Source organism: Pristiophorus japonicus, chromosome 3 (genome assembly GCF_044704955.1).
Source record: "Pristiophorus japonicus isolate sPriJap1 chromosome 3, sPriJap1.hap1, whole genome shotgun sequence".
NCBI lineage: Eukaryota > Metazoa > Chordata > Chondrichthyes > Pristiophoridae > Pristiophorus > Pristiophorus japonicus.
In genome coordinates this window covers 330,112,039-330,128,430 of record NC_091979.1, presented here as the reverse complement: position 1 = coordinate 330,128,430, position 16,392 = coordinate 330,112,039, and the positions used below count along the sequence as shown (strand labels likewise).

Sequence of the window (16,392 nt, the reverse complement as noted above, 5' to 3'; positions counted from 1 at the left end):
AAATCTGTGTCCTCTGGTTCTCGACCCTTCTGCCAATGGGAACAGTTTCTTTCTATCTCCTCTGGCAAGACCCCTCATGATTTTGAACACCTCTATCAAATCTCCTCTCAATCTTCCCTGCTCCAAGGAGAACATAAGAAATAGGAGCAGGAGTCGGCCATATGGCCCCTCGAGCCTGCTCCTCCATTTAATAAGATCATGGCTGATCTGATCATGGACTCAGCTCCACTTCCCCGCCCGCTTCCCATAACCCCTTATCGTTTAAGAAACTGTCTATTTCTGTCTTAACTTTATTCAATGTTCATGCTTCCACAGCTCTCTGAGGCAGCAAATTCCACAGATTAACGACCTTTGAGCGAAGAAATTCCTCCTCCATCTCAGTTTTAAATGGGCGGCCCCTTATTCTAAGACCATGTCCTCTAGTTCTAGTCTCCCCCATCAGTGGAAACATCCTCTCTGCATCCACCTTGTCAAGCCCCCCCATAATCTTATACATTTCGATAAGATCACCTCTCATTCTTCTGAATTCCAATGAGGAGAGACCCAACCTACTCAACCTTTCCTCATAAGTCAACCCCCTCATCCCCGGAATCAATCTAGTGAACCTTCTCTTAACTGCCTCCAAAGTAAGTATATCCTTTTGTAAATATGGAAACCAAAACTGCACGCAGTATTCCAGGTGTGGCCTCACCAATACCCTGTATAACTGTAGCAAGACTTTCCTGCTTTTATACTCCATCCCCTTTGCAATAAAGGCCAATATACCATTGGCCTTCCTGATCACTTGCTGTACCTGCATACTAACCTTTTGTGTTTCATGCACAAGTACCCCCAGGTCCCGCTGTACTGCGGCACTTTGCAATCTTTCTTCATTTAAATAATAACTTGCTCTTTGATTTTTTTTCTGCCAAAGTGCATGACCTCACACTTTCCAACATTATACTCCATCTGCCAAATTTTTGCCCACTCACTTAGCCTGTCTGTCTTTTTGCAGATTTTTTGTGTCCTCACACGTTGCTTTTCCTCCCATCTTTGTATCGTCGGCGACACTCTATCCTTTCTTCAAAGTCGTTTATATAGATTGTAAATAGTTGGGGTCCCAGCACTGATCCCTGCGGCACCCCACTAGTTACTGATTGCCAACCTGAGAATGAACCACTTTCTGTTAGTTAGCCAATTCGCTATCCATGTTAATATATTACCCCCAACCCCGTGAACTTTTACCTTGTGCAGTAACCTTTTATGTGGCACCTTGTCAAATGCCTTCTGGAAGTCCAAATACACCACATCCACTGGTTCCCCTTTATCCACCCTGTTCGTTACATCCTCAAAGAACTCCAGCAAATTTGTCAAACATGACTTCCCCTTCATAAATCCATGCTGACTCTGCCTGACCGAATTTTGCTTTTCCAAATGTCCTGCTACTGCTTCTTTAATAATGGACTCTAACATTTTCCCAACCACAGATGTTAGGCTAACTGGTCTATAGTTTCCTGCTTTTTGTCTGCCTCCTTTTTTAAATAGGGGCATTACATTTGCAGTTTTCCAATCTGCTGGAACCTCCCCAGAATCCAGGCAATTTTGGTAAATTACAACCAATGCATCCACAATCCCTGCTGCTACTTCTCTTAAGACCCTAGGATGCAAGCCATCAGGTCCCAGGGGATTTATCTGCCTTTAGTCCCATTATCTTACTGAGTACCACCTCCTTAGTGATTGTGATTGTGTTAAGTTCCTCCCCCTCTATAGCCCCTTGACTATCCACTGTAGGAATATTGTTAGTGCCCTCGACTGTAAAGACTGATACAAAATGTTTGTTCAGAGTTTCTACCATCTCCATGTTCCCCATTACTAATTCCCTGGTCTCGTCCTCTAAGGGACCAACATTTACTTTTACCACTCTTTTCCTTTTTATATACCTGTAGAAACTCTTGCTATCTGTTTTTATATTTCGTGCTAGTTTACTTTCATAATCAGTTTTTTAGTCATTCTTTGTTGGCTTTTAAAAGCTTATAATCTTCTGTCCTCCCACTAGTTTTGTCCACTTTGTTTGCCCTTGTTTTTAATTGGATACCGTCCTTTATTTCTTTAATTAGTCACAGATGGCTATCTTTTCTCTTGCACCCTTTTCTCCTCACTGGAATATATTTTTCTTGAGAGTTATGAAATATCTCCTTAAATGTACACCACTGTTCATCAACCGTCCTACACTTTAATCTACTTTCCCAGCCCACTTTACCCAACTCTGCCCTCATACCTTCATAGTCTCCTTTATTTAAGCTTAGTACGCTGGTTAGAGATCCAACTTTCTCGCCCTCCATCTGAATTTGAAATTGAACCATTTAATGATCACTCATTCCAAGGGGATCCTTTACTAGGAGATTGTTTATTAATCCTGTCTCATTACACAGGACCAGACGCCTCTGCAAGGATATTGGTCCCGGCTCTATTGAGGTGCAACCCGTCCGGCTTGTACAGGTCCCACCTCCCCCAGAAGTGGTCCCAATGCCTCAGGAAACTAAAGCCCTCCCGCCTGCACCATCTCTCCAGTCACGTATTCATCTGCTCTATCCTCCTGTTTCTGTACTCACTAGCTCGTGGCACCGGGAGTAATTCAGAGATTACTACCTTTTGAGGTCCTGCTTTTTAATCTCTCTCCTAGCTCCCTAACTCTGCCTGCAGGACCTCATCCCTCTTCCTACCGATGTCATTGGTCCCAATATGGACCATGCCCTCTGGCTGTTCATCCTCTCCCCCCAGAATGCCCTGCAGCCGCTCAGTGACATCCTTGATCCTGGCACCAGGGAGGCAACATACCATCCTGGAGTCACGTTTGCGGCCGCAGAAACACCTGTCTGCTCTCCTGACTATTGTATCCCCTACCTCTATAGCTCTTCCATTGGCAGAAGGGTCGGTAACCAGAGGACACAGAGTTCAGGTGATTGGCAAAAGAAGCAGAGGAGACATGAGGAAACATTTTATAAGCAGCGAGTTATTGCAATCTGGAATGCACTGCCTGATAGGGTGATGGAAGCAGATTCAATAGTAACTTTCAAAAGTGAATTGGATAAATACTAAAGGGACAATATTTGCAGAGCTATTGGGAAAGATCAGGGGAGTGGAACTAACTGGATAGCTCTACCATAGAGGTCACAAGGAGGATTGATGAGGGGAGTGCATTTGATGTAGTGTATATGGATTTTAGCAAGGCTTTTGACACATGGCAGACTGGTCACGAAAGTAAAATCCCATGGGATCCAAGGCAAAGTGGCAAGTTGGATCCAAAATTGGCTCAGAGGCAGGAAGCAAAGGGTAATGGTCGATGGGTGTTTTTTGTGATTGGAAGGCTGTTTCCAGTGGGATTCTGCAGGGCTTAGTAGTAGGTCCCTGGCTTTTTGTGGTATATGTCAATAATTTTGACCTGAATGTAGGGGTATGACTCAGAAGTTTGCAAATGATACAAAAATTGGCTGTGTGGTTGATAATGAAGAAGAAAACTGTCGACTGCAGGAAGATATCAATAGTCTGGTCAGGTGGGCAGAACAGTGGCAAATGGAATTCAACCCAGTGTGAGATAATGCATGTGGGGAGGGCTAACAAGACAAGGGAATACACAGTAAATGGTAGGACACTGAAAAGTGTAGAGGAACAGAGTGCCCTTGGAGTGCTTGTCCACAGATCCCTGAAGGGAGCAGGAGAGGTAGATAAGGTGGTTAATAAAGCATTGGGAATACTTGCCTTTATTAGCTGAGACACAGAATATAAGAGCAGGGTGATTATGCTTGAACTGTATAAAACACTAGTTCAGCCATAGCTAGAGTATTGTGTGCAGTTGTGGTCACCACATTACAGGAAAGAAGTGATTGCACTAGACAGGGTACAGAGATCTACAAGGATGTTGCCTGGACTGGAGCATTTTAATTGAGGAAAGATTGAATGGGCTGGGGTTGTTTTCTTAGGAAAAGAGGCACTGAGGTGTATAAAATTATGAGGGGCCTAGATAGAGTGGATGGGAAGGACCTATTTCCCTTAGCTGAGGGGTCAATAACTGGGGGCATAGATTTAAAGTAATCTGAAGAAGGTTTCGAGGGGAGACCTAATTGAGGTATATAAAATTATGAGGGGCCTGGATAGAGTGGATAGCAAGGACCTATTTCGCTTAGCACAGGGGTCAGCTGTGGCTCAGTGGGTAGCACTCTCGCCTCGGAGTCAGAAGGTTGTGGGTTCAAGTCCCACTCCAGGGACTTGAACACAGAAACTGTCGGCTGACAGTGCAGTGCAGTGCAGTGCTGAGGGAGTGCTGCACTGTCGGATGAGACGTTAAACTGAGGCTCCGTCTGCTCTCTCTCTCTGGTGGCTGTAAAAGATCCCATGTCCCAAATTCGATGAAGAGCAGGGGAGTTATCCCCGCTGTCCTGGCCAATATTTATCCCTCAACCACATGGCTGCCTGTGGGATCTTGCTGTGCACAGATTGGCTGCCGCATTTCCCACATTACAACAGTGACTACACTCCAGCAGAACTTCATTCTCTGTAAAGAGCTTTGAGACATCTGGTGGCGGTGAGAGGCGCTATATAAATGTAAGCCTTATATCTATGTAAGCCGAGAGCTGCACCGTGGGATCAGGCTGGAGAGCTCTGTGCCGGCAGGGACACGTGACCCGGGCCCACGGCCTGATTGACGGGAGCTTCCCACCAATGGGGAGCGAGCCGGCGGCGGGTCCTCCAACCAATCGGGGAGCCCGAGGGGCGGGACCTGTGCCGCTGATTGGCTGAGCCGCAACAACAACAACTTGTCTTTGTCCAGGTGAGAGCGCGTGGTGTGAGAGTGTTCCCGGACAAAGACATTGGGCCCCGAGACACAACAATCAGTGAAGGCCGGGGAGCGACAGGCCGCTCACAGAGGGGCTTTTAAACAGCGGCTTCCCGAGCCTGGGGCCCAGGCAGCTCAAGGCCAGAGTTAGAGGCTGTCTCAGGGGGAGGGAGGTCACAGAGATAGGGAGGGTCAAGGCCAGAGTTAGAGGCTGTCTCAGGGGGAGGGAGATCACAGAGATAGGGAGGGTCAAGGCCAGAGTTAGAGGCTGTCTCAGGGGGAGGGAGGTCACAGAGATAGGGAGGGTCAAGGCCAGAGTTAGAGGCTGTCTCAGGGGGAGAGGGGTCACAGAGATAGGGAGGGTCAAGGCCAGAGTTAGAGGCTGTCTCAGGGGGAGGGGGGTCACAGAGATAGGGAGGGTCAAGGCCAGAGTTAGAGGCTATCTCAGGGGGAGAGGGGTCACAGAGATAGGGAGGGTCAAGGCCAGAGTTAGAGGCTATCTCAGGGGGAGGGAGGGGGGTGTGAGACTGAGGGAGATCACACAGATAGGGAGGGTCAAGGCCGTGGAGGGATTTGTAAACAAGGAGGAGAATTTTGAAATCGAGGCGTTGCTTAACCGGGAGCCAATGTTGGTCAGCGAGCACAGGGGTGGTGTGTGATCCTTACCAACGGATCCATTACAGACCCAATCCATGTCCAGACCGGGGTCAAACAGGGCTCAGTCATCGCCCCAACCCTCTTCTCAGTCTTCCTCATTGCCCTGCTCCACCTCACACTCAACAACCTCCTCGCTGGAGTGGAACTGAACTACAGAACCAGTGGGAACCTGTTCAACCTTCATCATCTCAAGGCCAGGTCCAAGACCACCCCAACCTCTGTCGTCGAGCTACAGTACGCGGACAACGTCTGCGTCTGCGCACATACAGAGGCTGAATTCCAAGTCATCATCAATGTATTCACTGAGGCGTATGAAAGCATAGCCCTTACACTAACCATCCGTCAGACAAAGGTCCTCCACCAGTCTGTCCTCGCCGCATAGCACTGCTCCCCATTCATCAAGATCCACGGTGTGGCCCTGGACAACGTGGACCATTTCTCATACTTTGGGAGCCTCTTATCAACAAGAGCAGACATTGACAAAGAGATTCAATGCTGCCTCCAGTGCTGCCTGAGGAAAAGAGTGTTTGAAGACCAGGCCTTCCTGGTCCTACAGTGTTTCCGTAGTGTAGTGGTTATCACGTTCGCCTAACACCCGAAAAGTCCCGGTTCGAAACCGGGCGGAAGCATTTCAGATCAGCCATGATCTTATTGAATGGCGGAGCAGGCTCGAAGGGCTAGATGGCCTACTCCTGTTCCTAATTCTTATGTTCTTATGTAAATCTGCCATCAAGCTCATGGGCTACAGGGCTGTAGTAATACCTGCCCTCTTGTATGGCTCAGAGACATGGACCATGTACAGTAGACACCTCAAGTTGCTGGAGAAATGCCACCAACGATGTCTCTGCAAGATCCTACAAATCCTCTGGGAGGACAGACGCACCAACATTAGCGTCCTCGACCAGGCCAACATCCCCAGCATCGAAGCACTGACCACACTTGATCAGCTCCGCTGGGCAGGCCACATTGTTCACACGCCAGACTCGAGACTCCCAAAGCAAGCGCTCTACTTGGAACTCCATCACGGCAATCGAACCAAAGGTGGGCAGAGGAAATGTTACAGGGACACCCTTAAAGCCTCTCTGATAAAGTGCAACATCCCCACCGACACCTGGGAGTCTCTGGCCAAAGACCGCCCTAAGTGGAGGAAGTGCATCCAGGAGGGCGCTGAGCACCTCGAGTCTCATCGCCGAGAGCGTTCAGAAATCAAGCGCAGGCAGCAGAAGGAGCGTGCGGTAAATCTGTTCCACCCTCCCCTTCCTTCAACCACTCTGTCCCACCTGTGACAGGGACTGTGGTTCACATATTGGACTGTTCAGCCACCTAAAGACTCATTTTTTAGAGTGGAAGCAAGTCTTCAATTCCGAGGGACTGCCTATGATGATCCTTCAGGATCTGTTCTTTCCAAACACACTCCAGTTCTAATGAAGAGCCGCCGACCCGATCCGTTAACTCTGTTGCTGCCCACGGATGCTGCCTGAGCCGCAAAGACTTGCAGCATCTTGTGTTTGTGTGGTCACAGACACTTTCCCATCAGCACCGCGCGCCCTGCATTGTTCGCTGATTGATTCGTGCCGTAGCCCCGCCCTCCGCCGCTGATTGGCGCGGAGCAGCGCGCGCTGGGTGGGCTGGTGTCCCACGGCCCCTCGCCATTGGCTGCGGGCTGAGTGCTGCGCGCGCGCGCGCGGTTGGAGGTTTGTTGTCGGGCTCCGCTCGCGGCCTTTGAGCTCGGGGCCCGGGTGAGGCGGGGCAGAGTGGTGCGCAGGCGCGGGGCCAGCCCATTGTGGGAGATTGCCGGCGGAAGGACGATGTTACGCAGCCGCCGCGGAGGATGGAGGAGCGGCCCGGGCAGTGCGCCCAGCCTCCCTGCGGACTCACGGACACGTGTGGGCGGCGAGATTTGGCCGCTGAGTCGGTGGCGGCTGTGGGGCTCCTTTGGGCGTGGACAGGCCTTGGTTACTGTCGGGGGTTACAGGCGGTCGGCCGCCATCTTTGGGCAGCACGGGTCCGCCCGCCGCGGGGAGCAGGGAGCGACGGGTGGGGCTTCCTCGATGTCACATGCTTTCCATTGTCCCGTTACAGAGCAGGGAGCATGTGCGGCGGCCATCTTGCTGCAGGGAGGCCATCAGGTGCAGGATGGGGACCAGTGACATGAATACAGGAGAACATCAGAAATAGGAGATGAGTCGGCCCTTTGGCCCCTCGGGCCTGCCGCCATTCAATAAGATGATGGCTGCAGCATCTGGGGTGGTTCTCCTTGGAGCAGTGAAGGTGCAGGCCAGGTTTAACAGGTGCTCACAGTCAGGAAGGCTTTAGATTGAGTCAGGGAACAGAGTGGTTCTGCTCACACAATCAGAGAATGGTTAAAGCACGGAAGGCCATTCGGCCCGTCGAGCCCTTGCCTGCTCCCAGCGAGTCCCACTGCCCCGCCCTTTCCCCCAGCCCTGCAAATGTTTTCTTTCAGATACTTATCCAACTCCCTTTTGAAAGCTGTGATTGAGTCTGCCTCCAGCTCCCTTTCAGGCCGTGTATTCCAGATCCTAACCACCCGCTGAGTAAAATAGATTTTTCTCACATCGCCTTTAGTTCTTTTGCCAATCACCTTAAATCCGTCTCCTCTGGTTCTCGACCCTTCCCCCAATGGGAACAGTATCTCTCTATCTACTCTGTCCAGACCCCTCATGATTTTGAACATCTCTATCAGTTCTCCTCTCAACCTTCTCCGCTCCAAGGAGAATAACCTCAGCTTCTCCAGTCAATCCACGTAACTAAAGTCCCTCATCTTGTGAATCATTCTTGTCAATCTTTTCTGCACCCTCTCTAAGGCATCACATCCTAATGTGCTGTGCCTAGAATTGGACACAATACTCCAGTTGAGGTTGAACCAGTGTTTTACAAAGGTTCATCATAACTTCCTTGCTTTTGTACTCTGCGATGCCCAGGATCCTGTAAGTTTTTTAACTGCTTTCCCAACCTGTCCTGTTCTAGACTCTCGAGCCAAGAGAAACAGATTCTCACCATTTGTGTGAGGAAGTGCTTCCTGACATCACTCCGGAACCTCAGTGGTGGGAAAATTATTGGAAAAAAATCCTGAGGGGCAGGATAAATCTTCATTTGGAAAGGTATGGATTTATCAAGGACGGTCAGCATGGATTTGTTAAGGTTAGGTCGTGTCTGACTAACTTAGTTGAATTTTTCGAGCAGGTAACCAGGAGGGTCGATGAGGGTAGTGCGTATGATGTAGTGTATATGGATTTTAGCAAAAAAATCATTGGAACAGAGGAGGTTGAGAGGAGACCTCATTGAGGTGACAACATTTTGAGGGGCCTGGATATAGTAGATAGCAAGGGCCTATTTCCCCTTCTTCAGTGATTTGTGTACATATACCCACAGGTCTCACTGTTCATGCACCCCCTTTAGGATTGTACCCTTTAGTTTATATTTCCTCTCCTCATTCATTTAATCATGCTTCTCTAATTTTATTTCTTAACTCAGATTCACGGCATCATTTTATTTCTTCCTCTGAGCCCCTCAACTTCATCTGGCAGTTTAATGTTGGTGAGTGATGATTGATTGAGTCGGCCTGTCAGGTGAGTTTGTGAACCCGTTAAACAATTTATTTTTTAAAAGTTAAATCGCGATTCAAACACTCCACACTCCTCCAAGGGAAATAGGCCCTTGCTATCTACTATATCCAGGCCCCTCAAAATGTTGTCACCTCAATGAGGTCTCCTCTCAACCTCCTCTGTTCCAATGATTTTTTTGTTAAAATCCATATACACTACATCATACGCACTGCCCTCATCGACCCTCCTGGTTACCTGCTCGAAAAATTCAATCAAGTTAGTCAGACACGACCTAACCTTAACAAATCCATGCTGACCGTCCTTGAAAAATCCATACCTTTCCAAATGAAGATTTATCCTGTCCCTCAGGATTTGTTTCCAATAATTTTCCCACCACTGAGGTTCCGGGGTGATGTCAGGAAACACTTCCTCACACAAATGCTGAGAATCTGTTTCTCTTGGCTCGAGAGTCTAGAACTAAGGGTTATAGTCTCAGGATACGGGCTTGGCCAGTTAGGACTGAGCTGAGGAGACATTTCTGCACTCAGAGGGTCGTGAATCTTTAGAACTCTCTACCCCACCCAGAGGACTGTGGATGCTGAGTCGTTGAGTATATTCAGGGCTGAGATAGAACACTGTTTGGACACTAAAGGAATCGAGGGATATGGGGATAGTGCGGGAAAGTGGAGCTGAAGTACAAGATCATCCTGGATCTTATTGAATGGCGCAGCAGGCTCGAGGTGCTGTATGACCTACTCCTGCTCCTGTTTCTTATGTTCTTAAAGTGTTGTGGAAATCCAGAACTCTGTCCACCATAAAACTGAGGCTGGGGCCAATTGAAAATTCCAAAACGGTGATTGATAGATTCTTCTTAGGCAAGGGTATTAAGGGCGATGGAACCCAGGCAGGTAGACGGAGTTAAAATACAGATCAGCCACGATCTAATTGAATGGTGGAACTATGACTCAGTCACACTGGGTGGTGCCTGAAAGAGATTCTGTAACCCCTCACCAACAGTTCTTCACTTCAGGATTTATAAGAACAAAATACTCTCGGCTTTGGCTCAACCTTAAACTTGTACATTTATTGAACTTGCGTTATTCCCCAGTACACAACCTCCCTGAGATTCGACCGGAATAACACAGAACCCACAATACAAGCCCCCTACACGAGGTTACCTGAAACCTAACATGAAATATCACAGTTTAAAACCCTTCCGTGATTTGACTGCAATTACAAAACTACTCGGACAAATTTTCCTACGGTTTGACTGAAGCTTACAGTTACCCACACAGCTGGTTGTTCCGGTGTCGATTGTAGGCCGGGACCCGGGCTGCTCCTGCACACTCTCCACCTTGCCGTCCGGACACGCCATGGCGCACCATCTTGCCGTCCGGAGGAGGCGGGGGTCCCTGATGGAGGGCACTCTACGCGGGAGTCCTCCCAGTATTTATCAGGGACTTGGCCTGGAGGGTGGTGCACGGAGCAGTCCCGTGCAATAAATTTTTAAACCGGTTCACGGGCTCCCAGGCCGCCTGCAATTTCTGCGGTCTGGAAGAGTCCGTGTTCCACGTTTTTATTAAATGTACGAGGTTGCAGCCCCTGTTTTATTATTTAAAGGGGCTGCTCCTGAAATTCTGGCTGCACTTCAGTCCCACACTCCTGATCTTTGGGCACCCTGTGCGGAGGGGAGCGGGTAGGTCCGAGGGCCTCCTCGTAGGACTGCTCCTGGGCACGGCCAAGGGGGCCATCAGCTGGTCCAGGCAGCGGGCGGTCGAGGGGGTCGTTCAACCTGACTGCCTGCCTCTCTTCCGCGCGTACATCCGGTCCAGGGTGTCCCTGGAGATGGAGCACGCGGTGTCCACCGGTATGCTCGCGGCCTTCCGCGAGAGATGGGCACCGGAGGGACTGGAGTGCATCATCACCCCCGGCAACCAAATGTTAATTTGATTTTATATGTTTTGAAGTTTAAATTGTTTTATTGCCGGGTTTTTAGTGTCCCCCGAGTCAGGGGCACTTGTATAATTTGCCTCTCGGTGCCTTTAAAAAACACAAAAAAACAAAAATAAAGGGCACTTGAAAAATGTTTGGAGTGTTCCTTCCCCCCCCCCCCCCTTTAATAAAGGGACACTTGGATTAATTCTTTCTTTGTTTTTGCAACAAAAGAGTTGTAGGCCGGGACCAGGTGACCACCCTGCATCCTCCTTCACTGCACTGCCCTCGCTCCGAAGTGGTCCTCTTTTTATGGGGCTTCATAATCACAGCATCAAACATTTTTCCTGCTGTTCCCCTGTCGACTCTTCCGATGGTTAATTACCTCTTGATCATCAGTGTATTCCACCCCCTGGCCCAGACAGGGGCATGATCAGCTATCCTGCTGTGTAGCACAATGCAAACATTCCTTGGGAACAGATCTGGCTCCACAGTTGAGGAATGTGTGAATGTCCCTCTTCCTTCTTGACAGGGACCAGGGACCAGTGAAGGTGTGCATGGCCGGCGTCTGGTGCTATTGCCTGTGTTGATTCGATCGATGGCAGGTATCCTGTATCATTGTCTCTGATGTCCTTCCAGTCTGTCAATGAGTCATCATTTGCTGCAATGTTTGAATGAATCCCTCACTGTATAGCCCATCCTCTGGGTGTTTGTACTGAGGTTTGGTTTTTATTAACCAGTCCCACTGTCCGTGGGTTTTATATTCCATTCTACAGTCCGTATTACAGTGTGGGGGGGGGAGCAGACCCTACATGCCTTTACCCACTGAGCCATTGGGAGGAGGGTCCAGTGACCCTGCTGGAAAATGCACGTGTGAGGCCTCAGTGAGGACAGTGGAATAGCCTGTCGACACTCAGTGTCGAGGTTCACACGGAGATTGGGCACATGGGTCACATAATGGAGAGAAACTGGTGAGTATAGAACTGAACCCAGCCAGAGTCAGCACCCTCAGGGGAGGGGAACCAGTGAGTGTAGAACTGAAGCCAGCCAGAGTCAGTACCCTCAGGGGAGGAGAGGGAGGGGAACCAGTGAGTGTAGTACTGAACCCAGCCAGAGTCAGCACCCTCAGGGGAGAGACATCAGTGAGTATAGTACTGAACCCAGCCAGAGTCAGCACCTTCAGGGGAGGGGAACCAGTGAGTGTAGAACTGAAGCCAGCCAGAGTCAGCACCTGCAGGGGAGGAGAGGGAGGAGAACCAGTGAGTGTAGAACTGAACCCAGCCAGAGTCAGTACCCTCAGGGGAGGAGAGGGAGGGGAAGCAGTGAGTGTAGAACTGAAGCCAGCCTAGGATATTAAGGGATATGGGGACAGTGCAGGAAGTGGAGTTGTGGTAGAAAATCAGCCGTGATCTTATTGAATGGCGGAGCAGGCTCGAGGGGCTGAATGACCTACTCCTGCTCCTAGTTCTTATGTGTGTTCTGGTGTTCAGTCACGACTGGAGGTGGTGGGACTGCAGAGCTTTGATCTGATTCATTGATTGTGGGATTGCTTAGCCCTGTTTATACCATGCTGCTTCCACTGCTCAGTATGTATGTAGTCCTGTGTTGCAGCTTCCCCAGGCTGGTACCTCATTTCTCGGTTCACCTGGTGCTGCTCCTGGCATGCTCTTCTGCACTCCTAATTGAACCAGGCTTGATGGTAATGTTAGAGTGAGGGATATGCCGGGCCATGAGGTTACAGATTGTGGTGGGATACAATTTTGCTGCTGATGGCCCACAGCACCTTTGGATGCCCAGTTTTGAGCTGCTAGATCTGTTCTGACTCTATCCCGTTTAGCTCGGTGGTAGTGTCACACAACACATTTGGGAGTGTGTTCGGTGTGACTTTGTCTCCACAATGACTGTGTGCAGTGGTCACTGCTACCAATGCTGTCATAGACAGATGTATCTCCATGTGGGACAGGCTCGATGTACCCGATGGTCTTTACCTATCCGTCATTGTTCGTATCTGCGACAGGTAGATTGGTGAGGACCAGGTCAAGTAGGTTTTTTCCTCGTGTTGGTTCTCTCACCATCTGCTGCAGGCCCAGTCTGGCAGATATGTCCTTCAGGACTCGGCCAGCTCTGTCAGTAGTGGTACTACCGAGTCACTCTTGGTGATGGACATTGAAGTTCCGCAACCAGAGTACATTCTGTGCCCTTGCTACCCTCAGTGCTTCTTCCAAGCTAAAACCAGTGTGAGTAATAGAATAGATTAGATTATGTGTGATGTTTATACCTATAAGAATTAACAGCAGGCAGGTAGTTTAGGAATAATGAGAAAATTACTGAAGAAAAGTAAGTGCTGGGAACCAGGGAAAGTGACCTTGTAAATCACAGATTAGAGAAGTTCCAGCTGTCTTTTCCTCACTTCCTGCTCAAACCCAGCAGAGAAGACAAAGAAGAGTCCGGTGCCAGAGGTGGATCAGTGCAGGGTATAAAAGTGAGGGGAGACTGATGTAAGGGGGCAGTGGGGACTGGAGACACCGGAGATCAAGCTCAGGGTGTCCGAGGTTCCATCCAGCGGGCTGATCTGGTGTCAGTTACTGTGAACACGTTGCATGTTTACTCTGATTGATGGATCAGTATAAGGTACGGCAGTCGACTGAGAAACTGCTCATCTAAATTTCTTATTAAGGTATTAAAGTTGCTGACACTGGACTCTCGAACCTGCTAATTAATAAGACAAGGCATTAGCTAGAATCTTACATCCCAAAATCTCTACCCCTCCACTCCTTGTAAAATGTTACCGTTTAATGTACATTTCTCGTTTTTTCTTCCTCCCAAAATGTATCACATCAGATTTCTCTGCACTAAATTTCATCTGACATCTATCTGTCTCATTTACAAACCTGTGCATTCAGACTGAACTCACTTACAGTCCTCTTCACAGTTCCCCACGCTCCCAATTTGTGGCGCGATCTGGAGATTTTGATCATACTGCAGGTCTAATCACCGATTTTTAAAATAATTTATTTATTAATATTATTTATTGTCCCTCTGGTCCCAATCTCAATGGGATGACAAAATAAGATTCAGTTTCCCCAATTTGGACTTTCAATTATTGGAAAAAAATTCTGAGGGACAGGATAAATCTTCATTCAGAAAGACCAGGATTAATCAGGGACAGTCAGCACGGATTGGTTAATGGAAGGTCGTGTCTGACTAACCTGATTGATGTTTTTGAGGAGGTCGCACGGAGGGTCGATGATGGTGTTGTGTTTGATATCGTGTATATGGATTTTAGCAAGGCTTTTGATAAGATCCCACATGGCAGACTGGTCATGAAAGTAACAGCCCATGGGATCCAGGGCAAAGTGGCAACTTGGATCCAAAATTGGCTGAGATAGGAAGCAAAGGTTAATGGTCAATGGGTGTTTGTGACTGGAAGGCTGTTTCCAGTGGGGTTCCACGGGGCTCAGTACTGGGTCCCTTGCTTTTTCTGGTATACATCAGTGATTTAGACTTGAATGTAGGGGGTATGACTACGAAGTTTGCAGATGATATGAAAATTGGCCGTGTGGTTGATAATGAAGGAGAGAGCTGTAGACTGCAGGAAGGTATCAATGGACCTGTCAGGTGACAGAACAGGGGCAAATGGAATTCAATCCACAGAAGTGTGAGGTAATGCATCTGGTGAGGGCCAACAAGGAAAGGGAATACACAATAGATGGTAGGACACTGAGAAGTGTAGAGGAACAGAGGGACCTTGGAGTGTACGTCCACAGATCCCTGAAGGTAGCAGGACAGGTGGATAAAGTGGTTAAGAACACATACGGGATACTAGACTTTATTAACCAAGGCATAGAATACAAGAGCAGGGAGGTTATGCTTGAACTGTATAAAACACGAGTTAGGCCACAGCTAGAATACTGCGTGCAATTCTGGTCACCACATTACAGGAAAGAGAGGGTACAGAAGAGATTTACGAGGATGGACTGGAGAATTTTAGCTATGAGGAAAGATTGGCCAGGCTGCGTTTTCTTTAGAACAGAGGAGGCTGAGGGGAGACCTCATTGAGGTTTATAAAATTCTGAGGGGCCTAGATAGAGTGGATAGGAGGGACCTATTCCCCTTAGCAGACGGGTCAATAACCAGGGGCATAGATTTAAAGTAATTTTGGTAGAAACATAGAAATCCACAGCGCAGAAGGAGACCATTTCGGCCCATCGTATCCACGCCGGCCGACAAAGAGCCACACGGCCCTCGGTCAGCAGCCCTGAAGGTTACATATAAACCTATGAACAATGGCGGAAAGGTAAAGAGCACCCAGCCCAACCAGTCCGCCTCACACAACTGCGACACCCCTTGCACCGAAACATTCTACACTCCACCCCAACCGGAGCCATGTGATCCCCTGGAAGAGGCAAAAACCAGATTAAAAACCCAGGCAAATTGGAGAAAAGAAAATCTGGGAAAATTCCTCTCTGACCCATCCGGGCGATCAAAACTAGTCCAGGTCCCTGGCCGTATTCGATTCCCTGCAGTACTTACCATCGTATCTGCACCAGCCAACACGAGGTTATCCAGTCTGATCCCAATTACCAGCTCTAGGTCCGTAACCTCAAGTGCCCATCCAAGCACCTTTTAAATGTGGTGAAGGTTTCTGCATCCACCACCCTTCCAGGCAGTGAGTTCCAGACCTCCACAACCCTCTGCATGAAGCCTCCCCTTAAATCCCCTCTGATGAGCCTTCCACCAACCTCGTAATTGACCCCTCCACCAAGGGAAATAGGCCCTTGCTATCTACTATATCCAGGCCCTTCAAAATTTTGTCACCTCAATGAGGTCTCCTCTCAGCCTCCTCTGTTCCAATGAGAACAAACCCAGCCTATCCAATCTGTCCTCATAGCTAAGGTTCTCCATTCCAGGCACCATCCCAGTAAATCTCCTCTGCACCCTCTCTCTAGTGCAATGACATCCTTCCTATAATATAGCAACCAGAATTCCAGCTGTGGTCTAACCTGAGTCTTATGCAATTTAAGTATTACCTCCCTGCTCTTGTATTCTATGCTTCAGCCAATAAAGGCAAGCATTCCGTATGGCTTCTTAACCACCTTATCCTCCTGGCCTGCTACTTTCGAGGGATCTGTGGACTAGCGCTCCAAAGTCCCTTTGATCACCTACCGCTTAATGTGTATACCTTTTCCTTATTAGCCCTCCCAAAGTGCATTACCTCACACTTCTCCGAATTATATTCCATTTGCCACTGCTCTGCCCACCTGACCAGTAGATTGATATCCTCCGACAGTCCATGACTTTCCTCTTCATTATCAACCACACAGCCAATTTTAATGTCATCTGCAAACGTCATAATCATACTCCCTATATTCAAATCTAGATCGTTGATGTATACCACAAAAAGCAAGGGACCCAGTCCTGAGC

The 16,392-nt window shown here is 48.7% G+C and overlaps 1 protein-coding gene, 1 non-coding gene and 1 pseudogene across 4 annotated transcripts in view; all 3 read left to right on the top strand.

Annotated features, from left to right (window-relative positions):
* LOC139256522 (zinc finger protein 850-like) overlaps positions 1-16,392 on the top strand; it is a 511,041-nt pseudogene that overhangs the window by 343,235 nt on the left and 151,414 nt on the right.
* The window catches only part of LOC139260402 (zinc finger protein 239-like), a 70,193-nt gene that overhangs the window by 25,667 nt on the left and 28,134 nt on the right, over positions 1-16,392 (top strand). The window contains exon 2 of one of the 3 annotated variants that reach the window (XM_070876975.1): positions 8,966-9,060. The exons of the other annotated variants lie outside the window; for them this stretch is intronic. The gene's annotated coding sequence lies outside the window, so the exon portion shown is untranslated. The remainder of the gene's footprint in view (positions 1-8,965; positions 9,061-16,392) is intronic. 3 annotated transcript variants of the gene reach the window in all.
* trnav-aac (transfer RNA valine (anticodon AAC)) lies at positions 6,028-6,099 on the top strand. The gene has a single exon. It is a non-coding gene; the product is annotated as a tRNA-Val (tRNA).